This window comes from Oncorhynchus mykiss, chromosome 1, assembly GCF_013265735.2.
Source record: "Oncorhynchus mykiss isolate Arlee chromosome 1, USDA_OmykA_1.1, whole genome shotgun sequence".
NCBI classification, from domain to species: domain Eukaryota; kingdom Metazoa; phylum Chordata; class Actinopteri; order Salmoniformes; family Salmonidae; genus Oncorhynchus; species Oncorhynchus mykiss.
Window position 1 is genome coordinate 78,418,758 of NC_048565.1, and position 27,033 is coordinate 78,445,790.

The 27,033-nt window shown below is 40.1% G+C and overlaps 1 long non-coding RNA gene across 1 annotated transcript; it reads left to right on the forward strand.

The window, feature by feature from the left end:
• Positions 1 to 11,437: 11,437 nt before the first annotated feature.
• On the forward strand, positions 11,438 to 12,357 carry LOC118964491. The gene is made up of 3 exons (XR_005051567.1): positions 11,438 to 11,611; positions 11,759 to 11,866; positions 12,073 to 12,357. It is a non-coding gene; the product is annotated as an uncharacterized LOC118964491 (long non-coding RNA).
• Positions 12,358 to 27,033: the final 14,676 nt, after the last annotated feature.

Here is a 27,033-nt window from a genome sequence, read left to right on the forward strand (position 1 = left end):
CATCACTGCCTGGTATGGCAACTGCTCGGCCTCCAACCGCAAGGTTCTACAGAGGGTAGTGCATACGGCCCAGTACATCACTGGGGCTAAGCTGCCTGCCATCCAGGACCTCAAAAGGTTCTACAGCTGCAACATTAAGAGCATCCTGACTGGATGCATCACTGCCTGGTATGGCAACTGCTCAGCCTCCCACCGCAAGGCACTACAGAGGGTAGTGCATATGGCCCAGTACATCACTGGGACTAAGCTGCCTGCCATCCAGGACCTCTACACCAGGCGGTGTCAGAGGAAGGCCCTAAAAATTGTCAAAGACCCCAGCCACAGACCGTTCTCTCTGCTACTGCATGGCAAGCAGTCCTGGAGCGCCAAGTCTAGGACCAAAAGGATTCTCAACAACTTTTACCCCCAAGCCATTAGCCTCATGAACAGGTAATCAAATAACTACACGGACTATTTGCATTGTGTCCTGCCAACCCCTCTTTTACGCTGCTGCTACTCTCTGTTTATCATCTATGCATAGTCACTTTAACTATACATTCAGGTACATATTGCCTCAATTAGCCTGACTAACCGGTGCCCCTGCACATTGACTCTGTACCGGTACCACCTGTATATAGCCTAGTTACTGTTATTTTCACTGTAATTTTACTGTTTTCTTTTTCTTTTGTATTTCTTTACATATCTATTGTTCACCTAAAAACCTATTTTTTACTTAAAAATGCACTGTTGGTTAGGGCTTGTAATTAAGCATTTCACTCTAAGGTCTACCAACACCTGTTGTATTTGGCGCACGTGATAAATAAACTTTGATCTGATTTGATCACGTCTGGCATAACGTGGCTAATAGGCTAGTGCACATGTGTCAAACACAATGTCCATCAGCCAATTAGGACATACAAGTGAGTGTAATTGAGTCAACAGTTGAGTCATCTTCTTATGAATTTACAGCCTGATGCGCTCGCATTGGTGAATTCAACTTTCGTGTGTCCTGCTCATAGCGCGCAGCGGAGGCAAAGTGTACAGACACATCCTAGTTAGGTTACTAAAATGTTGGAATCTAGCTTTGAAATTAAAGCCTGACAATTAATAACCGAAAACCTAAACCTTTCTTCAAAACACCATGCAAAGGAGAAACATGTAAGCCACTCATGTGATTGGGGTGACTGACTTTTTCAGTGGCTAGAGATGCAGGTGTAATTTGGTTAGCTAGCCAGAAATGTGAATCGCTTGGTTAGCTAGCTAGCTATGCTGAATTGAACGACCGTTATCCAGTTAGCATATGTATCTCTTAGTTGTCACTCAAATGTATTTGGCAAGCAAGCAAGTTCCCATTCAGTTGTCAAAACATGGGTTAGGAAAAGCATGCATTGGCAGGCAAACTGCAGAAGGACGAACAGGCTATTCACCATCATTTATCAGTGCAATTTTGAGGGTTTATCTAGTGTTCCCTCATTAGATTTTTAGCTCATCTCACTCTGGCTAGCATTAGTTGATCTTGTTGATGTGTATAGGCGACTGAGGGAGATATCAAACCCTTTCATGGTTGTTTGATCAATAGGATTGTGAAGTTCCCAAATGTAAGAGGACTCCCGTGGTATTTACATATTAGCAGAAATCCACTCAGGTGTATTTTGTGGCTTTTGGTGGATGCTTTCTAATGATCTAAAGTTGCACAGTTTGTACTGCCTGTAAACACACAGTCCAATTCAAAGTGAATGGTGGAAGGCAAATGGCTTATTTGCATGTGGCAAATGGCTTATTTGCATATGGCGCACCGGTCTGCGTAGACACCGGTCCTGGACCAGACATGTTTTTATTCAGTTGTATTTTCTGCAGTGTAAATATTATTTGTCAAAACGCACGTCCGTTTTCCCACTCTATATTGCTATAGAATTTTCTCAAATGCCTTAGTAGCCGAACTACGATGTATGTAATTCTATGAATTTATGAAAACCTGAAAATGACCATATCTATGCGCTCACTTGTCAGAAAATGTCAAAAAACTAAAAAAGTGTATATGAGTTTAACCATATTTCATGTTGCTAATACGCTGTCAGTTCCACTTTAAATGATGCCCTTACCTAAGGAAGTGTTTGAGTGGCTCTATGCAACACCCTTAAACAATTCCCTTTGGTATGGGAACATTATTCCTTGAGGTAAAGGGGAACACTTAAGATGTTTTATGCAACCAGGCCCTGGAATAAGGAGCACGTTTGTGGCTCGTAATCCAAGGCAGTGTCAACAAGGGACAGAACGGCAGGCTCAGGTTCAGGGCAGGTCGTAACCGGGAAGATAAGTGTTGCGTTTATCTTTCCGTTTTGGTGACCCCCAAATCAAAATGCATCACTCCAAAATGTAGCTCACTGTCTTTTACAGGTTGTTCTCTAACCAGTTATGAAAAAAATATCTCCAGTTACCATGCTATTTTTTTTTTGCATTAGCTTCAACAGCTCGTACAACCCGATTTCTCCGTGATTTATTGGCACTTGTCAAAACCAGTGGTGGGAAAAGTACTCAAATATCATACTTGAGTAAAAGTAAAGATACCTTAACAGAAAATGACTCAAGTAAATGTGGAAGTTGCCCAGTAAAACACTACTTGAGTAAAAGTGTAAAAGTATCTTGTTTTAAATGTACTTAAGTACAGTACAGTGTACTTAAGTAGAAAAAGTACTCAGTCATCATACTTGAGTTAAAGAACAAAGTAATAGTAAATGCTATACATCAAATTCCTTATATTAAGCAAACCAGACAGCACGATTTTCCAATTATTTTTTTATTACGGACAGACGGGCACACTCCAACGCTCACACATCATTTACAATTTACACAGTATTTGTGTTTCGCGAGTCCACCAGAGGCAGTAGGGATGACAAAGTGTTATATTGATAGGTGCCCTAATTCTGTCCTGGTTGAATATTCTAAATGTAATGAGTCTTTTAGGTGTCAGGGAAAATTTAAGAAGTAAAAAGTTGCATATTTTCTTTAGTAATGTAGTGGTGTAAAAGTAAAAGTAATCAAAAATATAAATAGTAAAGTACAGATACCCCAAAAAACTACCTAAGTAGTACTTTACAGTATTTTTATTTTAGTACTTCACACCACTGGTCAAAACAACAGGGTTTTTATGCATGTGCAATTTATAAGGTGCACATAAAAAACTATTTTTTACGTAATATGATTTTCTATTGTTGCATTTGTATGTGTAGATAGTACATGTCAAGTTTAGGTTTTCAATATATCACAAACTGTATGTGTTTATTGGTTATTGATTTGGACAAGTTAAAACTTTGTCTTACATTGGGCTATTTATCAAAATGTCTTGTCAACAGGAAGCAGTGACAGCATCATGTTCAACAGGAGTTTTAGGAATATAAATGGAACTTTCAAGATTAATTTCCAATAATATTGTACTTAATCAGGTAAAAACATGCTGCGATTTATTTATTTTGATGATATACCAGAAATATACAAAAAAGGGTTTGCCCTGCCTACCAGTAGTACCTACATTAACATTATCTCTGATCAAGTAACACATTCCATATATATATATCCAGTATGTGTCAATTATAAAGGAGTCCTGAGTGTTGTGTGTAAATCAGGTAACTCATTACTATTGAGAGGATTGTAAACAAGGAGTTCATCCTACTCAGTGTGTGGCTAAAGACTGGGTGTTGTGGAGAGTTTGGAGCAGGGCTGACATACAAGCCAATACAGTACCTAGCAGAATCGCAGGCTGACTGCAGCTGAGTAGCTTGCTGACTATGACTGAGTAGCTTGCTGACTATGACTGAGTAGCTTGCTGACTATGAGTGAGTAGCTGGCTGACTATGACTGAGTTGCTGATCCTATATTGTTCCCTAACACTACTCTGTTGTCACACCCTGGTCAAAGTATTTTGTGTTTATCTTTATTTATTTGGTCAGGCCAGGGTGTGGCATGGGTTTTTGTATGTGGTGTGTATGTATGGGGATTGTAGCTAGTGGGGTGTTCTAGCTAAGTCTATGGCTGTCTGAAGTGGTTCTCAATCAGAGGCAGGTGTTTATCGTTGTCTCTGATTGGGAACCATATTTAGGCAGCCATATTCTTTGAGTTTGTTGTGGGTGATTGTCCTTAGTATCATGATGTCCTTGTTCTGTGTTTGGTTTTCGTTACGTTTATTGTTTTTGTAGTGTTTGTATTGATTCGTGTTTTACGTTTGTTCATTAAAACATGGATCGCAATCTACACGCTGCATTTTGGTCCGACTCTCCTTCTCATCAAGAAAACCGTTACATCTGTGCTCTCCCCTGTCCAGCTAGGTTTTAATTGGCTCAGCGCTACCAAGATAGGACATTCCATAGGTACTAGCAGTAAAGCTGCAAAGAGGGGGGATCAGATGGGGGGGGGGTGTTGAAAGTGTGAATAGCTTGGGGTTTGAGTGGGAGGGAAGGGAAATGGATGTTGTTTGTTTCATTAAACCAATACAGTAGTGAGACTCAAATCTCTGGAAAAAATGTGTTTCTCAAATTGACTACAATTCTGACACAGCTATCGAGCCATCACAGCTGGACACTTTTTTTGCATTAACGTTCTTTTAGGGAAATTGAATGGAAGGACGCTAATGAGAATAAAATACTAGCCTTGAAAAAATGATCAGTCAATATGAGTTTCGAGCACACTCTCATTCCTGGAATTGCTATTAACATTGTTGTCTTTCAAATCAACACAGTTCCCAGTTCCCATCATAAACTTGTTTTTCATTAATAATTGTTAGCTCTATCAAACCATTTATATTGTCCCATGTCACAAACATGGCTTACCAGTGACATGATTCGGTTGACATTATGATACTTTGAGAGATTGGATTTACTTGCAAAACCTTCAATTCATCACAGGACCGCTATTACTCAAACTTTGTTTATTCACTGTTTAAACTATGGCAGTTATATGTAGTAATTTACAGTGTCCTTGGAGTGTCCTTGGAGACAGTTGTATCTGTGGGTTTTAGAAGTGTTAAGCCTGACAACTAGGTTTCGTGTGTTATAGGAAACCAAATCTGTTTTCTAAATTAACTGCCTCTCAGAGGAAATGAAATGAAACAAAACTCCTGAAATGATTGTGATTTCCTCAAATGCTGAAAGCACTTTGGTATTCATCAGTTCAACACCAATGGTTATGCGATCCAGGTCAGGCATCCAAAGGAGGCAGCAGTGGTATAATGACTGATTTATTTCATTGATGTCAACTGGAGCATAAAAATAGCACCCTAAAGCCACTGGAAATATCATAAGCTTGGCTTCAAATCCTATTAATATTCACATGTGATCTCTAATACCAATAATGAGGCACCAATAATGGGTGTTTTAATCATATTTGTGTTATTGTCACTTCTGATATAGAACATTTGTTGGTTTTGAATGTTATTTATTGGATAATTTACATCCTCACTCTAATCATTTATCTTGCCAAGATTGCAGAATTTCCCCTCTAACGCAACCAGTCAGATAATGGTCAGTCTGAGTGAAAACACACTGCTCTGTCCACACTCGGGCCAGAGCAGATTGCTCTCCCTTCTGCTTTCCCGTAGAATGAATGAAATTATTTTGCTTTGTCAATGCAGCAATAAGATTTGTATTGACAACTCCTCTCAGACCAGAATAGCAGTGCTTGGCCGCTTTAAAAAAAATCAATAACTGGCAACGGTACATTCAGACGCTTCTGGTCGGGGAAAGGAGACCGACCGTGCTCTCTTACCAATGTTCATCTGGGTATACTCTAAATGCGTTTGTGTGTGTTTGCTTACCGTTATGCTTTTGAGGGGGAGGGGATGTGGCTCAAGAGACCACTAAATATTTAAGTCAATGGGATTTACAATAATTATATAAACTCTACGACCCAAAATGACCCCTCCATTCCCTGAACTCTGACTGTAGGCCTCTGAAGGCTACTTGGGCTTTCTTTTCCCTATGTAATGCCTGTTGGCAATTAATCTAGTGCTGCACTGCTGTGGTCTATCACTCCAGGAATATCATATCCCGACACATCAAAACACTGTATGGTTATTAACAAAAACCAGACCCTTCAAACGAAAAGTTAAAAATACATGTTTTAACCATGAGGTGCTGGTTTCCCTAAACTACCTGGTCCTTTAAACATTTTTGAGGGGGGAAAAACCCAAACTCATCCAGTCATAATTGCTTCCATTCATTTCACTTAAAGATGCCAACATCTACTTGCCACGACGTGAGGAGCCAGAGGATTTATCGTGAGATGCTCACCGCCTCAAGTTGAGCTTGTCAGTAACGATTGCCCTTCTCTCTCTTATCTCCTAAACCATAAAGTCCAGGCTGCTGAGGATCAAGGATGAGCAACGTCTACACGCACTCCCGTATTTACACAACATTTCCCATTTGAACAAGCTGTTTTTTATCTCTCTATAAAGGCGCCTTTGAATTGATCTGCACTACTTTCAAACATCTTTAAAATATCCACTTATATCACAAAGCGAATCAGGCACAAATGCAAGATTCCTTGTTGATAAGAAGGAAAGACATGAAGTTGACAAAAAGCTGCCATACTTAAACTGGGGAAAGGACAACAGTAGGGGATCATTGATAGCCCCCCTAATAAAAAGTTCAGCTCACCAGAATAACATAAATATTTTACCTCCCTGTCGTTCTGTGAGTATATTTACATGGATGTGAGCATCCGTGCGTTTATGCTAGCATGTTGCGTTGGAGGAGAGGGATAGGGGAGGGGGAGGAGAATTAACTGTAAAGTTGAATATTGTTCATACTCTGATCAATCAGTAGTCACACCCTTACAAAAAAACACATCAAATTTGTAGTTAGCCATTTAAAAAAAAAATCGTATGAAAATCACTCGTTCACATGTGGAATTGCAAGTTCCCATGTGAAAAACAATCATACTGTAAGTGAAAATCTCATTTGCAGTTTCACATGTAAGAACTCCACATGTGAAATTGTAAGTTCACAGGTGAAAATCAAATTAGCAGTTTCTACCCCCAAGCCATAAGACTCCTGAACATCTAATCAACCCAGACTTTTACACTGCTGCTACTCTCTGTTATTATCTATGCATAGTCACTTTAACAACTCTACCTACATGTACATATTACCTCAGTTACCTTGAATAACCGATGCCCCCGCACATTGATTCTGTAGCGGGACCCCCTGTATATTGCCTCGCTATTGTTATTTTACTGCTGCTATTTCATTATTTGTTATTTATTTATTATAATTTTTTGATAATTTTTTAAAAACTGCATTGTTGGTTAGGGCTTGTAAGTAAGCATTTCACTGTAAGGTCTATCCATACCTGTTGTATTCGGCCCATGTGACAAATAACATTTGATTTGATTCGACATGTATGAAACATTCACATCTGAAAATTAAACATTTCTAACTTCTGATTCTGGCTGTTACAAAAGCACACCTGTGTAACTTATAAAATCACATGTGAATTGTTGGGATACGATGTGCCTGAGTCGTGAAAAATGTACATATGAAAAATGCACGTGAAATGTACACGTGTCTGAATACCATGTGTCTGACTCACGTGATTTTTTTCTTGTGAAAAATTGTGAAATGTTACACTTGTCCAAAAACGATGTCTGATTCATCTCAAACCACACGTTTTTTCAGGTTGCATTCCAATTAGATACATTTTACAGTAAAGGAGAGAGAGAGACAGAAACAGAGTGTCTGTGTATGCATGTGAGCATGGTCGTGAACATCCATGTGTGTGTTTAATATTAAATGTATATGTAAAGGTTAGAGATGTTGTGGATGAGACAATCAAACTAGCCAATCGTTTATGCAAGAGAACTACAAACAAACTACACTGCAAAAATTGAAATCTAAGTAAGATTAAATATCTTAAATCAAGGCAATATATTCTTGTTTTTTGTCAGACAAGATATTCAGGCAGTTTTTTGTTAGAGCATTTCACTTGTTTCAAGCTTTTTTGTCCTTAATTATCTTAATAAGATTATTTAACTTGTTACTGAGATTGTATTTCTGGTTCTGAGTAACTTAATGCTTGAAACTAGAATTACCAGAATTATAAAGCTGTTTGATCAACACTGACAAGTACAAACCTGCTTTGTCAAAGTTGGAATTATCCTTATCCTTTTCATCTCTTCACATATTAAGAACAGATAATGACCAAATGGAATTCACTGTTTTATTGTCAATTTTACATACAGCACAGCAATCATGTAGACAAAATACAGTACAGAACAAAGACAATACACTTCTTTTCATATCTGGGGAACACACTATGAGTCATTTGAATTGTTGTACACTTCTATTACATACCCAAGATGGTATTTGACATGTTCATAAGTTTGGCTCTTTTTGCTAATTGTGTAATAGGAGTTCAAATCTACCAGCTTTTCAGCATCCACTAACTCAGTGGCCTGTGCAAGGTGTGGGACCTCAACTTGATAAGCCATGACGTTTCTATCAAAGTGTATAGTTTGAAATGGTTGATATTCCAAACAATAAAGCCTAGAATCAACAAGAAATATGTTAGTGCAAATTCTGCCATATTACCATTCAGTACTTTGGCAAAGATCATGGACTCCTGAGTTATGTATTTATTACAAGTCATTTGAGTGATACAGCATGGTTTACTTCATTGAAACCTAGGAAGTCCCTCAATTTTCCATGTAAATATTGTAGATCTTTAACCTCTGACAGAGGTCCCATCTCCCTTTCATTTGAAAAAATTGGGTGCATTGAACTGTCAACATTTTGGGACCTTTCATATATTTGGTTCTGATTGATCAAATATTTAAAAAATTGAGCTTGGAAGCCCATTGTTTAAAGAAACAATGTTTAGACTCAAACCTCTTACACATACTGTATGTCTAACCATTGGGCCCAATGACTTTATCTGTGAAGGCAAACAAATCATATAATGCTGTTTAGGTGTAACATGGAAAAAGCTCCTTCCAATGCTTCAAATGATTTTCAATGATTAACTTCAACCTAGACACAGTCGCAATGGAAAGAACAGGTGCAAATACTATCTGTACAATCTCTGTTAGCTCAATTATCAGTTGTATATATGCATTGACTTCCAAACTCTCCAAAACAAACGGCAATATCCTTAGCAGGACAAGCATCTGCAATGCATTTGGATTCTCTGAAAATAAGGGATGTGATTTTAGAAGAGCACCATCAACAATGTCATGAAAAAAAACTTTCCCTGCAAATCTGGGGCCCCTTTTCAACCATAGACAAAATCCTTGGGTGTGATGAGAACTTTTCTAGACTTTTGACTAATGGTACATTATGTTGCCCTGTGACAGTTCCATGTTGGTCAATGCACCTTTTCCCTTCATCTGAGTCAGGTGTATGAAGTTGCTGATCAGTGATGCTGGAGTTAGCTAGAAGCTAATTGGGTTGAATGTTGTCCTGTGTACCACATATCAAAGAAACAGATTATTATTTAGTTTCACCAATAGAGCTATTTAAGTGTTTTGCTCCAATTTATCATTGATTATTTTCACATTAACCCAGCTTTAGCCATAAGAATCGTTATAGCTAAAATAATCAAATAGCCTATGACTTTGGTCCGTGTACCGTCCGTTCATAATTATTATTTTTTAAATCCAGAAAACAAAAACAAATCCTAGCTAGCTACTTACTTGTTCCGGTGGTACTTGGCTTTCCTCTGATGGCTGTTCACCTGGTCGGGTGCCTTCTCTTTACATGATGATAGAAGGAATTGTACACGCTATATTCCTCAGTGCATCCGCCAATACCACAGAGCAACCTAAAATCAGGGCTGCGACTGTGCAATCTATTGATATGGCTCAATAACAGTTTCATTGAAAAAGTAGCAAATACGCAGCAGATAAAGCACCGCCAAAGCATCTTGAACGTTACGAAAAGCAAACTCAAGTAAAACGTTCCCACTGCTTTCAATGACAAGGGCGGAAAGTACTGAAAATTATGTTCACAAGTATTTATAACACAACCAAGTAGAGTAGAGTATAACAGCACTCGCACTTTTGACTATACATGCATCACTCCGCTTTACAGGTGTTCCAAGAACCGTTAATTACATTAACGATTGTTATCAATCTTAGATTGTAACAAACTTCGCATCGCAAAGATGAATATATTTCCACAAATAACATTTGAGTTAGATTATGAATGGTCATCAGGAGAGGACGGTAACGTGTAGACCTACACAAAGTAGCAAGCTAGTGTGTAGGAAAATGTTTATGTGGCGCTTGGCAACAGTCCTGCCCCAGTCCAGTTGGGGAAATATGTGTGTTGGAGGAGCCAAATAAACAATTAAATAAATAAACAAATCATAATCTGTTGTCGCTTATTACTGTTAACTAATAAATGGAGCTTGTAGAACTGTTGTATTAAAGCAATATCACACTCGAGGTCGTGCTGTTATACTGAATATTATTATCTTCGGCACTCGGCCTGCGGCCCCCGAACCTACGACTGAATCACAGCTGTGCTGATATTCAGCACTCCCTCTCGTGTGATATTGCTTAACTGATGTACGGTCATCACATTATCTAGCTACTTAAGGGAGGCCTATAAATAAAAAGTCAAAGACGGTCCAAATCTTTGAGTCATCTAACAACACCATGAATGAAGATGGAATGGATGACACATATCCGGGCATGGATCATATATCAACCGCAGTATTAAAAGGTAAAGTTAATTTGTTTATACCCGTCTACCTTTCTCCTTAGCAAGATAACTTTAGCTAACATTCATTTGAATTGGAAAGTTGGCATGCTAATTTTAACGAGGTAACGTTGACTGTTAGCAGTTAATAACTGCACGATATGCCATTTGTTGAAAACACTTGAACTTTGGGTTGATTGATAGTGTTTATGGCCTGAAGTAGTGTTAATAAGGTGTAAATGTGCCCTAATGACTGATACCGTCGATTATTTAGCTTCGCTGTCTTTGGCGCCCTTTCTAATGACAATAGAAAAGGAATCAAGCTAAATTATCGAGCTGTCAGTCATTATCTACAATATAAGCTAGGCAAGCAAAGATTAACATAACTAAGATTTTCAATATGGCCGCCAATTTAGAGTTAATGTTAGTTTCATTAGCTTGCACTATATTTTGGTTTAAAGTAATAAACGTCAAAGATATACTGGTATTCTAATTTTGTTAGCTAACATTAGCTAGCTTTATCACGGCACGAGGCGAGACCCAAATGCAGACACCGGAGGCAGATGGTTGGAGTCTTACAATGTTTATTAATCCAAAGGGGTAGGCAAGAGAATGGTCATGGACAGGCAAAAAGGTCAAAACCAGATCAGAGTCCAGGAGGTATAGAGTGGCAGACAGGCTCGTGGTCAAGGCAGGCAGAACGGTTAGGCAGGCGGGTGCAAAGTCCAGAAACAGGCAAGGGTCAAACCCGGGAGGACTAGAAAAAGGAGAATGCAAAAAGCAGTCGAACGGGAAAAAAGCTGTTTGACTTGGAAACATATAAGAGGAACTGACAGGAAACACAGGGAAAAATACACCGGGGAAAACAAGCGACAACTGGACACCTGGACGTGGTGGAGACAATAAAGAGGACATGTGAAACTGATCAGGGTGTGACAAGCTAGGTAAATCATTCCTGCATTAACTGGAAAGGGAAGACAGTATGCTAATGTCTCATAACCTATATCAATATGACACTTTGCATCTATAAACTATATATTAATTGCTAATTACTCAACTATTTAACTATGTGGTTAAATGGTTTTTTTCAGCTGCTAATATAAGCATAGACATGCTGCCCAGCCTCTTTAAGGAGGGTTTACGTGATCTCTTTGCCAGGCCAGAGAACCATTTGGAGACTTACTCATGGTGAAAATTAGGTAATGTTAGATTTTGACATTTGGGAGAGATTTAATCTAGCCATGCAGGCAGTGTTTCCTGTTATCAAAGAAGCATTTCCTAGCCATCATTACAACACATGTATCTGAAGATGTAGTTGTTTTGGTGTTTGCTGTTAGGTTGTTGTTACAGTGTGGTGTTATTTTTTCTTTATAATTACCATTGAATAAATGTACGTCTTACACAGGGTGAAGAATCAGACCTGTGTAGACCAGAACCATACAGCTTGTCAGCCCACAGTATGTCTTATACACAAACACAGAGTTGGAGCAATCAAGAATCACCCTTTCCAAATATGCTTTCCAAAGATCTTCGTTGTTGATTAATCAGGAATACAGTAACAAGCATGATTTCCTTTAAGAGAGCAGCAGGGGATGACTTCCAGTATCCATACAGCCGTGAACTCACTGTAATGGAAAAGTGTCTCATAGAATACTACCCAATGCAGCGGGACAGATCTGCAACCAGTGGAGCTGAGTGGGTAAGTCACAACTCAGGTGTTCAACACATGTTTCCAAATGCAGCGCTGTTGGATACCTGGCAGGCAAAGTGCAAACATCTGACACTCAAAATAGGAGGGATGTGCTTCATTCAGATCAATCAGGGCAACATGTGTCTGCTTGTATCGTTTCACTTCTGGGTTTGATTTTGTTTAATGTGATTTATAACACAAACAATTTGTTGTTGTTTGTTAGGAATCTGTGAAGAAGGAGCTTTTGAAATATTCAGAATGTGGCAACCCCCAAAAAGAAGCAGGGAGTGACCCCTTCAAGAAAGAGGCCACGAAGCCTTAGCTGTAAGAGCAGCCAGGAGATGTCCACTGATGAGACTGATGAGTACACCTTCTCAACTTTGATCTTGGCGAGATCCCCACAATCTAGATCCGGCACCCCAGAGGTTGAACAGTTGGGGGGTAAGTACACAAATTGAAATAGTGGATAGTGTTTCCGTATAAATGCAACTTCTATCCCCACTCTAAACGAGGAACTAGAAACAAATGTATTATTTAGTCTTCAGTGTTTCCTGTGGAATGAGAGGTTTGGTGGGGTAGTCCCAGTGGAAACGTTGGTCTTAATTTCAGTTTACATTTTTAAATGTTAATTGGTTGGGTTTGTTATGTTTTCTGGCATCAGAAACTACTGAGAGCCTACAGAACCAGGCGAGACATTATAAAACTCTACAGGAGATGTACAAAACCAAGGTCAGACCCAACCAGAATGATGTTTCCCAGCTCCTGGACCTTGAATTCCAAGCCAGACGGGCCTTTATCGACTCTAATATTAAGGAGCAGGACAGGCCTACCAAGATACTTCAAGCGTATCCCTGCTTCAGAGAACTGGATCATGCAAGCAAATGTATTATTTTTAAGTAGGCCTATGCTTCCTTAGCCTGGTTAGTGAAAAGCCATAGCGGGAACCGGGGTAAACTACTTCGGGCAAATGTAAAACAGTGAGCTCGCAAGAATTCGGTCTGGTAGTAACCAGGCTAATGCTTTCTATGCCTCCAGCTAGATAGTGTAAGACTCTCTCTGTCTCTCTCTGTGTGTGTGTGTGTGTGTGTGTGAGGTTATGGATGAACTCCCGCTTCGTACCTAAACTGAAGACCTGCTGGGGGACCTTTTACAACAAGGCACAGTTTTATGGAGTGTTCAAAAAGGTGATGAAGCCACCGCTGCTGGACAAAGGTAATAACTGGCTCTGTTGACAATGGAGAATGTTTGTTTAAATAACTGGCTGCTGTAAATCAAATGAGACTATTTAAAAAAAAAATGTAAGTGAAGCACTCAATTGCAATGATGAAGGCTTTACCAGACATGTGGCTTCAGCTGTGGCTTCAGACATGTGGCATCAGCTGTGGCTCCACCGAAGAAGTTAGGACATGCAAGTGAGACTATGCTTCTGTCGTGACGTTGGATTAGTTCATGTGACTACTGTTGCTCATTGAATGATTAAAGGTTTCTAATTGCATGATTAACTGAATCAAGCAATTATTAACTCATTAACCTGGGGCAACATGGGAAAATTAGTTTTATTGAGTTTCTATTTCCCAAATTAACTCAAAGAATATCAGAATATCGATTTTACAACAGTCGCTAATTAATCCGTTTCCTCTACAGTCTCATTCTGAACTTCGCATAATCCGGGAATCTGCACGGACCCGGGTCTCACCAATGAGTTCGTACCACACCAATCTTGGTTGAGTATTTATTTACTAGAAAGCTAAAATGATGATAAAAGATACACAAAAACACATTCTATGATATTGATTAGAACTTAGTATAACGGGCCAACACACTATGCCGCGTGTTACCCAAAATGGGGATTTAAAAGAGAGAGAAAAAGAGAAAGTACACGAGAGCAATATACATTTGGGTGCATTTGTCAGCTATGCTTATTTTAACCCTACCCTAACCCTGACCCATAAGAGCAAACTGCCGCTCTTATGGGCAGAATATAATGATGTAATTACGTGCTGGAGGTCTCAGATGGGAAGCTCCGCGTGGGTCGTTTAGGCCTCTCAATGACGCACTTCTCCAGGGCAACTCTCTGGTAGTCCTCACGGTGTCAGTGTCCTTTTGGTCTGATTCCTCGCCCTTGCTCTGGGAGGGGTCTTCTGAGGACAGATAGCCCTGTAGCTCAGAGCTCATAGCGTAGGAATGAAACAGTGTAGATACCACGATTCGATGGAGAGTGGAGGTTAGGTGGTCCGGCTTGAATTCACCCGCTTAGACACAGCTACTCATCCATAGCTTGGGTAGAAAAATATTTCTTTGTCTTCAACCTTGGGTTGAGTTTTGGGTTCGTCGACTTTTCAGACCTCGGCTGCAGCTTGGGTCACTTAGTCTGCTATGTTAATTCTTCACTCACATGTCTTATACCCTCGGGTCAGAAGTGGGGTCAAACCACCTTTAGGGCAATTCTCTGGGCGTACCAAGTTAAGAGGCAAGGTCTAGATTTTACTCAAATCCAATTTTAGACAACTTCACATTTCATCTTTACCAAAACATTCTCTTTGATTTGGACATTTTCCACACAACGTACAATGTAAGCATATCCTACCAAGCATATCCTAGAAAAACTCTTACAGTTACAATGTCTCCGTAATAACGTCATCTATTAATCTTTAATAACAAAACAAAAATGACATATTTTTTCATATTCCATCTATCGTCATGACCACTATTGTGGCTGACGGGAACCATTGTTCCAAAGTCCCTTTATTTAATGTCTAATGTTCTGAGGCTGGTTCTCCATAGTGAGGGGACAAAGGGATGTTGTCTGTGGCCTAAGATTTACCAGGGGCGTGAGGGATCATAAAACCCCCACATCTTCAGACCCCTAGATCTCTCCTCCTCTGTTGGGGTTGAGAGATAGGGTTGTGGTCTCCTGTAACCTGACCTGATCAGGACAGTCATGACACTTCACATCCTTGAGGTAAGAAATGTGTGCATGTATAATAATTTTCATATTACTTGACCATAACATAAAAAGAGTGTGAATTGTTTTTGTGGTCATATTTGATTTTCTCTTTGTGTTTGTGTCAGTCTGCAGAAGACCCCAACACCATTCTTCAGGCAAGACCATTCTTCAGCCCTGTTGTGATTGTCTGCGAAACCAAATGCATACTGGCTTTGGTACCATGCCTGTGGTGACCTTCCCAAAAGAGGACATCTATGCTAGCATAACATATCTCATGGTGTGTTATTACGCCTTTTCACCTCACATATCCTAAGTGCATTGTGACACTCCTCTCCGTGCTGCAGACAGAAGTCCTCTCAGACGCCATCCACGACCAGGACATGACTTCTTCATGTAAAAAGGCTATGGCCGAGTGGAAAAAGTTCATTACTGACTGGGGTTGCACGATACAATTCTTTCATTTCCGGTCCTGATAACAGAACTGTGTGTATCGGCCGATCTGATAACCTTTAATAAATAGGCAGGGCATTTGTTGTTTATTATATGAAGGTTTAAAGCACTGCTACGTTTGTTATCTTGCCATAGGTCTTACATTTTCACTTTCACCTTGACCACCAATGGTCTTTGTTGTTGTTTTTGCATCCTTTGTTCTGCCCATGTCAGCCTTTGGATATACTGAGTCCTCAATAAAGAAGTGAGAACGAATCTAATTTCTTTTTTCTTTCTATAAGCAAGCCAATCTAATTTCTAGTGGTAGTACAAGTACATTTACCTTAGTCAGGATTACTTATTTTAAGCACAATATGCAATTTTTCTGTAAATTCCAGGGATAATAGCCTTATTTCTAGATGATTGCAATAGCATTGGATTCTACATTTAAGCACATTTTCCTACAAATTGAGAAAATAATATTTCTTTATATCCAGACAAATGTACTTGTTTTTAGTGTAGCTGTACTGGTTTTAAGATATGTTTACTCAACATATAGCCTTATTTCAAGATGATGGCTGTAATGGCATTCCTCCTCTGAGGAGGAGCGAGAAGGATCGGAGGACCAATGCGCAGCGTGGTGAGTGTCCATAACGTTTATTAAAAGACATAAACTGAACAATACAAAACAATAAGCGTGAAACGAACAAAACCGAAACAGTACCGTGTGGCAACAAACACACACACGGAAAACAAACATCCACAACTCAAAAGTGAAACCCAGGCTACCTAAGTATGATTCTCAATCAGAGACAACTAACAACACCTGCCTCTGATTGAGAACCATACTAGGCCGAAACAGAAACCAAACATAGAAAAACAAACATAGACAGCCCACCCCAACTCATGCCCTGACCATACTAAATAAAGACAAAACAAAGGAAATAAAGGTCAGAACGTGACAATGGCACTAGCATTTTCTAAATTTAAGCACGTTTTTCTACATATTGAGAAAAGTATTTTAAATATTTTCTTTGTATCCAGACAAATTACTTGTTTTTAGTCTAGCCACTCTAGTTTTAAGATATCAGTGCGTTCTTTGAGACTAGATATTTTACAAAATCTTGGCAAGTGAAATATTTGGCAATATTTTATCTTCTTTTTTTTAAAGTAATATTTTCCCCTTTCTTGTTTTTTTTCTTATTTTTGAGAGCTGACCTTTTGCAATGTAGCTAATCCTCTATGCAGGAGCACTTGTTGGAGAAAACACACTATCTAAAAAAGAAAGCAATTCAGCAACAAAGCAAAGTTGGGACAAAAGACAGTCTGCATTAATTAAATCCCCCTTCGACTTTTTCCCTATGAACATGCTCAGTAGTGATGTTATGTATGGTGATCAATTTGAGAAAATATCTACATTTGTATCCACAGTGTTATTCGAACGGGACAGTAGCACAAGGGAAGACCAGCCTAAATGTATATAATTAAGGCACACAATTTTGATGACACAATTGACCCTATCGAACCCCTGGTTTAGGCTTATAGCAATCATGGCAGACAATAAAACATTAAGAATGATCTGAATAAGTGAAATAAACACACAGGAAACATTAACCTGCAGCACCAACACAATTTTAAACCCCACACCAGTCACAGCTCTACAACACAACAAGGCAACTGCTTTTCATCCACTCCAGTTCGCAATTTAGAAGCCTTGAGGGGGCAAACAGTGTGTTCCATGAGTAAAGCAATGATAGAATTAGATAAATAGCCTTTCTATTTGCTCACTCTTTACCGCACGCATAAAGCCGACTTTTGCTTGCGAGTGCGGCTGCTAAGAGCAACATAAACATTTGTGAGCACCTTGATAAAAGCAAGATAGCGGAAAGTAATGAGAGAAGAATTTCATTAAATCAGAGTCATTTTTCAAACGACAGAAAAACACCACTTCTCCTTATCCCCAAATTACATCAAATAGCGGCTTTTGTGAGCCTGCTGATTTCCCATGTACATTTCTCCACTCTAAACACTGTTGACACTTTGCTGTGCCTCACCTCTGTCTCTGACAATGACGATAAGAGCTAAACACAATTACTGTGCCTCTATTTTAGTTTGCCCTCACCCCGCAAAAAAATATTTAAATTCCTCAATAATACAGCACATCATGAATGATGTACTTTTGCAACATGTTCACGGTGAGAATTTTTTTCAGGGGTTTTGTTATATTGTTTGAGAGTGCAAAAGCAGGGGAGCATGTTGGGATGTGATGGGATGTAGCGTGGGGAAGTGACAGCAAAGGAAGACATGATTGAGTAGGACACTGTCGGCCACAGACAGAAGTTTGGATGGGGGGTGGGTTGCAGAGTGGGTAGGAGGTTGGGGAGGATGGTAGGTCTGAGTCATGCTGAACTTGTTCTTTCTTCTTCTCTGAAATGATGTATTCAAATTGTGTGGGCTTCACTACCCTAACTAGCATGTTTGTTCTAGATCTGTCATTCCTTATGTCGTCTATGATGGTTTGTGTGCTTGATGGTCGGTGCTCTCCCCCACATGCCAATTTGAGATAATGAATCAGTCACAGTCACAAAGACATTCCAAATCATCCAGTAGGGCTTGACAACACAGAGTCTGCATCAAAAATATAAAATATAACAAATATTTTTTTAAACACAAAACTTCTGAAAAAATGGAGGATGTAGAATCTTCATTTGAGACAGTTTGCTACAGAAGGAAAATAATCCTGCAGCAACAGGAAAATGTAAATTATTATGTGGACGAAAATTTATGGACATTTTCGTAGGGGTTGATAAATTTTTCGTAAGGGAAAATCAAGTGGAAATTTCAAAGTGGAAATTACAGACTTCAGAAGCCTTTTAAAACTTCAAATACACTATACGTTTTATATTTCCTCAACTTACATTACATTACCAAAAGTATGTGGACACCTGCTCATTGAACATCTCATTCCAATATCATGGGCATTATTATATGGAGTTGGTCCACCCTTTGCAGCTATAACAGCCTCCACTCTTCTGGGAAGGCTTTCCACTAATTGTTAGAACGTTGCTGCGGGGACTTCCATTCAGCAAGAGGAGCATTAGTGAGGTCAGGCACTGATGTTGGGCGATTAGGCCTGTAGTCGGCGTTCCAATTCATCCCAAAGGTGTTCGATGGGGTTGAGGTCAGGGCTCTGTGCAGGCCAGTCAAATTCTTCCACCCTGATCTCGACAAACCATTTCTGTATGGACCTCACTTTGTGCATAGGGGCATTGTCATGCTGAAACAGGAAAGTGCCTTCCCCAAACTGTTGCCACAGAGTTGGAAACAAAGAATCATCTAGAATGTCATTGTATGCTGTAGTGTTAAGATTTCCCTTCACTGGAACTAAGGGGCCTAGCCCAAACCATGAAACAAATCCCCAGACCATTATTCCTCCTCTACTAAACTTTACAGTTGGTCATATGCATTGGGTCATGAAACGTTCTCTTAGTCTCCGCCAAACCCAGATTCGTCCGTCGGACTGCCAGATGGTGAAGGGTGATTAATCTATCCAGAGAACGCATTTCCACTGCTCCAGAGTCTAATGGCGGTGAGCTTTACACCAATCCAGTCAACGCTTGGCATTGTGTATGGTGATCTTAGGCTTGTGTGCCTCGTTGTCATAGGTGACATCCTATGACAGTGCCTCGTTGAAAGTCACTGAACTCTTCATAAGGCCATTCTACTGCCAATGTTTGTCTATGGAGATTGCATGGCAGTGTGCTCAATGTTATATACCTGTCAGCAACGAGTGTGGCTGAAATAGCCGAATCCACTAATTTAAAGGGGTGTCCACGTACTGTTGGTGATGTAGTGTAAGATCCTACATATTGAGACCTACAGTCGTGAAGGGTTATTGTGTGCAGAATGATGAGGAGTAAAACATTTTAATCAATTTTAGAATAAGGCTGTAACGTAACAAAATGTGAAAAAAGTCAAGGGGTCTGAATACTTTCGGAATTCACTGTAGGTCTATTTAACACATCCACCCTGTATATACAACATAAATACACACATTATGCCCAACCTATATACAAACACGAAAAAAACAACAACACAGTCATGGGAAACACAAATAAAACATCACAAATCACCCAGAAAAACAAGTTACATTCCTTCACAAATAAGTCCCCAATCAATGCTTTACATTGCCCAAACAGCACCAGAACATTAAGATAAAATGTATTTTGAAATATTGTAGAGATCTACTGGTCTTTAGCGAAGTCCAGACTAACTTTTGATACAGGATGCAGTGATGAGTATCAAAACTGTCAGCTGTAACAAAACAAAGCCCACTATGGTAGACAGCATCCAAAGGTTTAAGATTAGTAGCAGCTGCACTTTGATGAATAATATCACCATAGTCAAGAACGGATAAAAACGTAGGCTTAATAATCTGCTTCCTACTGCTTAGAGAAAGGCACGATCTGTTTCTGTAGAAAAAGCCAACTTTACAACGTAGCTTCTTATTAACCAGCTCATCCACATCAATCCAAATGTGCCTAAGTATTTATACGAGGGAACAATTTCGATTTGAGAACCATCTAAGGAGAGTTTGAGAACATGTCATTTGTTTTGCTCATATTAAGCATACATTTTAAATCAGCAAAGGAATTCCTGCATTGCTATAAAATCTGACTGTAGTTTTGACACAGACAGATCAACAGTCGGGCATACATAATAGCATACATATAGATGAAGTTATCAATTTTTAACAGATTGACCAATGGTGTTAATATAAATAGTGAAGAAAATCGTTCCTGAAATCGACTCCTGTGGTACACCTTTATGTACTTCAGGAAATTCAGACTTAACCCGATCAATCACGATGGCCTGAGTTATGTCACTAAGATAATCATGAAACCATGAACAAGCGTCAGAGCTCTGGCCTATCGAGGACAACTTGTTCAATAAAATATCATGATCAACAGTATCAAGGTCCACAAACAAAGCTGCACATTTCATTTTAATGTCTAAAGTATTGACAAGATCATTAACAACTAAGTGGTTGCTGTAATAGTGCTACGCCCAGGCCTGATTGGTTTACATTCAAAATACATTTCTGTTACGTCCGTCATCGGAATGAGACCAAAGCGTGGAAAGTGTACATCTACACTACAAAAAAAAAGATACCCAAACATAAAGTTCTGCAGGACTAATACAGCTACTATGCAAAAACAAGATCCCACAAACTCAGGTGGAAAACAGGCTGCCTAAGTATGATTCCCAATCAGAGACAACGATAGACAGCTGCCTCTGATTGGGAAACATACCCGGCCAACAAAGAAATAGAAAACTAGAATGACCACCCAAATCACACCCTGACCTAACCAAATAGAGAAATAAACAGGCTTTCCAAGGTCAGGGCGTGACAATTTCCCAGATAAAAAAAAAGTGGGCCACTGTGGATTTATGGTTGTCTATTGCTTTCTGTAAATAGCCTAAAAGAAAAGCTTTGACTATAATTCTGATCATTCAGGAAGTTTCCCCCATCAGCATCCAGCCTAATATCATTGTGAATTGGCTTAGAAGTTATTTCAAAGAGATAGCCCACTGAAATAAAATTATGATTAAATGCTTCAATGATGCCATTTTTTCCCGTAATGAGGCCAGTCTCTGAATTCATTTGTTGTGGCAGAGAAGAGGAAGTAGAATCCTTCAGAGATTTACAGTTTTCCAGAATTTTGTCGGGTTCCCATTACAATCCGATAGAGCAGTTACATAATAATCAGATTTAGCCTTTCTGATTTGTCTTACACAATGATTCCGCAGTTGCTTAAAAGCTTACCAGTCCGGTCCTAAGCCTGTGTTCCTGGCCTTGACACAAGCATTATCTCTTTTATGAATGACTTCTGATAATTCCGGAGTGTACCAAGCATTCAATCGACCTTTAACCCTTAATTTTTTCAAGGGAGCATGATTATCCACAATAGCATTGAAGACATTTCTAAAAAGGCTCAAAGCTAAATCAGGTTCTGAGAAAACTGAAATACAAATAAGGTCACAAAAATAAAGATCTTGTAAAAATAACTATTAACGGAATTTTTTAAAGTTCCTCTTTGTGATGACACAAGGCTTAGATTTTTGTATTTTCACATCTCTAACACAAACAACTGGGCAATGGTCACTAATGTCTTGGGCAAAGACACTTTCTCTGGTGTATTTATTAGGATAAGATCAATCAAAGTTGACTTTGGGCCGTGTAGGCTTAGTAACCAGCTGGGTTAGGTTTAGATCATTACACATGTCTTTTAGATTGTCTGAAGCCTGCATTTCCAGATCATAATTTAGATCACACAGGATAATATCTGTTTTAATTTAAAAAAATACAACAAACTATTTAACTCCTCGAGTGCACAAAGGTTAGCAGAGGAAGGACGATAAGATCCCTATAACAGTTACGGATGTATTTTTCCCCAGACAAAGCCTTAAAGATAGTAGCTAAACATTTTTGGCAAAGTAAATGGATTTCAGTAAAGAGAAATTATATTGAATATGACTGCCCAACATACAAAACAGAGTTCAGGAGTGGAAGTGTGTGAATATGACAGCTGTTTTATCTCACACTCACACCTTCAACTCCCACCCTCCTCTCTCACTTCCTGGTCTTTCTTTTCCTCCTCCTCCTTTTGTGTCTGACTTGGGATGCTAAGAATGCCTTGTAAAATAGCTAGATGAGAAGTGATGGTATGGAGGCGGAGTAACTAAGGACAGTCCATCAGTTTCCCCCAAATCCAGCCACTCTACTGCTTTAAGGTAGTACATTAATCCAACCCCCTCCCCCTCACTGTCTTCCCAGAACTACCTATCCCCATACAGATTGAATACAGACGTAAGATCTTCATTTAATCACTATTTTGTTGCTGAGAAATGCAAACTAGTAGTGTATTTACATTTTTAAAAGGCTTCTAAAGTTTGTAATTTCCACTTGGAAATGTCAGACTTGATTTGCCCTAACGGAAAATGTATCAACCTCTACAAAAATGGCCATTAATTATAATCCACATAATTATTCACAGTTCCTGTTATTGCAGGATTGTTTTCCTGCTGTAACAAACTGGCTGAAATAAAGATCCTACATATGTAGCAGACATGTGTCCATATGTAACACTTTGTTAGGAGGAGCATTGTTAGGAGCCCAACTCCAAATGGAAACAACTTGCATCATGTCCACCTGCTTACAGCAGCTCTCATCTGTCCTGGCAGACTGGCTACGTTGAAATCTGAGTGATGACAGGTTGGTAAGGAATGACATGCTGATAGGTACCCTTCTCTCCCCTTTGGCATGTGGGACTCAGTGTGTGGTGTGTTTGGCTTTTCTCCTGCCACAGGATGTTTGATTCGGTTTTCTAACACCTGAAGCAGATTGAGATGGAGAGACAGGGTTGAGAGCTGTGTAAAGCACATGGAAAGGATTACTATGCTCAGAGGCAGGCCTGCTAGAGCACACGCACACACACACACACACACACACACACACACACACACACACGCACACACAGAGAGAGAAAGTTTCATATTTTTTTGATGGATTTCAGAGGGGGATAAAGCCATGCATTCTACCGGTCAGGGATTTGACTGATCACAATGTCAGAGAGGACATTGGAAACAAGGGCTAAGTTCTATTCAATTTCTTCTTTGAGCCAGAGCGTGTTACATATAGATGGCCGAGATTCTCCCTGGAGCCTAGTGTCAATACGCATAAAAAATTGAGCACAGCACCGTGGAGACGTGTGCATTTTCTTAAAACATTTAACCGTGAAAACATTTAGCCGTGAATCAGCCCTCACAATGCTCTACGTCTATTTCAGTATATTTTTAAAGAAATGGTAGAGTCCTCTGTCAATCCTGTTTTGGGTTTTGATCCTTTGCATTTTCTGTACACCAAGCACAATTTCTGTGATCAACAGACAATAACCTAATCTTATCTAATCTAATCTAAATAGTGGTATTGATATGACACGGCACACTGGTTGAGAAACAGTGGTCTAAACACATCCTTGTATATTTAATCTGTATTACTTCCTAAAGAGGTGCAATAAGAAGTTGTATGGTGTTCTGTACAATGGATGTCATGTACATGGATTTTAGAAACAATGATACACGAATCAAAGACAGTATATAACAGAATTTTGATTTTGGCTGCGTTCACACCAACATGGCAGAGCTTGTAGGAAATGTTAAGCACCCTAGGCTTAACAGGCGATTTGTTACTCTACTCTAAGTTCTACATGAACTGAAGTGTTTGAGAAGGTAAACACAAAGTGAGTGCATTGGGATTACCCTAGTGAGCTTCCATAGTTCCCATGCTTCAGCGCTCACTCTCTCTTAATAATCGTGAATTCACCCATGATTTCTCTGAACTGCTGGCTTGGCTTTAATCTGTGATTGATTACCAGACCAATAAGCAGATGAGCTGCAGCTGTTTGGTGGTTTGGAGCGTCTACAGACAGATGTTTTCATCATGCAGGGCTGTTAGTGCTTTCCTATCCATTTCCTGCACAGCTTCAAAGTCCCTGTTGCATCAGCCAAGCACCTTGTGTTCACATAGATCTCAAAAAAAAATATATATATATATATTGTATTTGTTATATGCGCCAAATACAACAGTGCAATGCTTACTTACAAGCCCCCAACAATGCTTTAAGAAGTTAAGAAAAAAATAAAAAATAGATAACAAAAAAATAGAAAATAAAAGCAACAAATAATTCAACAGCAGCAGTAAAATAACAACAGCGAGGCTATATACAGGGTTTACCGGTACAGAGTAAATGTGCGAGGGCAACGGTTAGTTGAGGCAATTGAGCTAATATGTACATGTAGGTAGATAATAAACAGAGAGTAGCAGCGTAAAAGAGGGGTCTGGGTAGCCCTTTGATTTGCTGTTCAGAAGTTATGGCTTGGGGGTAGAAGCTATTAAGAAGTCTTTTGGACCTAGACTTGGTGCTCCGGTACCGCTTGCCATGCAGTATAAGAGAGAACAGTCAATGACGAGGGTGGCTGGAGTCTTTGACAATTTTATGGGCCTTCCTCTGACATCGCATGGTATAGAGGTCCTGGACGGCAGGAAGCTTGGCCCCAGTGATGTGCTGTACTGCGCCGTACTCACTACCCTCTGTAGTTCTTTGCGGTTGGAGGCTGAGCAGTTGCCATACCAGGCAGTGATGCAACCCGTCAGGATGCTCTTGATGGTGCAGCTGTACAACCTTTTGAGGATCTGAGGACCCATGACAAATCTTTTCAGTCTCCTGAGGGGAAATAGGCTTTGTCGTGCCCTCTTCACGACTGTCTTACTGTGTTTGGACATTGAGAGTTTGTTGGTGATGTGGACACCAAGGAACTTCAAACTCTCAACCTGCTCCACTGCAGCCCCGTTGATGAGAATGTGGGCGTGATAAGTCCTTTTTCTGTAGTTCACAATCATCTCCTTTGTCTTGATCACATTGAGGGAGAGGTTGTTGTCCTGGCCCCACCGGGCCAGGTCTCTGACCTCCTCCCTATAGGCTGTCTCTTCGTTGTTGGTGATCAGGCCTACCACTGTTGTGTCATCGGCAAACTTGATGATGGTGTTGAAGTCGTGCCTGGCCATGCACTCATAAGTGAACAGGGAGTGCAGGAGGGGACTGAGCATGCACCTCTAAGGGTGTTGAGGATCAGTGTGGCGGATGTGTTGTTACCTACCCTTAGCACCTGGGGGCGGCCCGTCAGGAAGTCCAGGATCCAGTTGCAGAGCGAGGTGTTAAGTCCCAGGGTCCTTAGCTTAGTGATGAGCTTTGAGGGCACTGTGGTGTTGAACGCTGAGCTGTAGTCAATTAATATGATTCTCACATAGGTGTCCCTTTTGTCCAGGTGGGAAAGAGCAGTGTGGAGTGCAATAGAGATTGCATCATCTGTGGATCTGTTGGGGCAGAATGCAAATTTGAGGGGGTCTAGGGGTTCTGGAATAATGGGGTTGATGTGAGCCATGACCAGCCTTTCAAAGCACTTCATGGCTACAGATGTGAGTGATACGGGTCGGTAGTCATTTAGGCAGGTTACCTCAGTGTTCTTGGGCACTGGGACTATGGTGGTCTGCTTGAAACATGTTGGTATTACAGACTCAGTCAGGGACAGGTTGAAAATGTCAGTGAAGACAATTGCCAGTTGGTCATGGCATGCTCGGAGAACATGTCCTGGTAATTTGTCTGGACCTGTGGCCTTGTGAATGTTGACCTATTTAAAGGTCTTACTCACATCGGCTATGGAGAGCGTGAACACACAGTCGTCCAGAACAGCTGATGCTCTCATGCATGCTTCAGTGTTACTTGCCTCGAAGCGAGCATAGAAGTAATTTAGCTCGTCTGGTAGGCTTGTGTCACTGGGGAGCTCTCAGCTGTGCTTCTGTTTGTAGTCTGTAATAGTTTGCAAGCCCTGCCACATCCGACGAGGATCGTAGCCAGTGTAGTATGATTCAATCTTCATCCTGTATTGACGCTTTGCCTGTTTGATTGTTCGTCGGAGGACATTGCGAGATTTCTTTTAAGCTTCCGGGTTAGAGTCTCGCTCCTTGAATGCAGCAGCTCTAACTTTTAGCTCAGTGCGGATGTTGTCTTTAATCCATGGCTTCTGGTTGGGGTATGTACGTACAGTCACTGTGGGGACGATGTCATCAATGCACTTATTGATGATACCATTAACTGATGTGGTGTACTTCTCAATTCCATCAGAATAATCCTGGAACATATTCCAGTCTGTGCTAGCATAACAGTAACTGCTTCATCTGACCACTTTCTGACCACTTTCATAAACTAAAGCTTCCTGCTTTAGTTTATGCTTGTTGGCAGGAATCAGGAGGATAGAATTATGGTCAGATTTGCCAAATGTAGGGCGAGGGCGAGCTTTGTACACGTCTCTATATGTGGAGTAAAGGTGGTCTAGATCTCACTTCTACTCTCTCCACTCAACCTCCATGCTAACCAAACCAGCTGAGGATGTATATTTAAGCAATGAGGCCCGAGTAGGTGTGATATGTGGCCAATATACCATGGCTAAAGGCTGTTCTTAGGCACTAGCAACATGGAGACAGCCCTTAGCCTTGGTATATTAGCCACATACCACAAACCCCCAAGGTGACTTATTGCTATTATAAACTGGTTACCAACGTAATTAGAACAGTAAAAATGTCTGTTTTGTCATACCCATGGAATACGATCTGATATACTGTACCACGGCTTTCAGCCAATCAGCATTCAAGGCTCAAACCACCGTGTTTATAATGTACA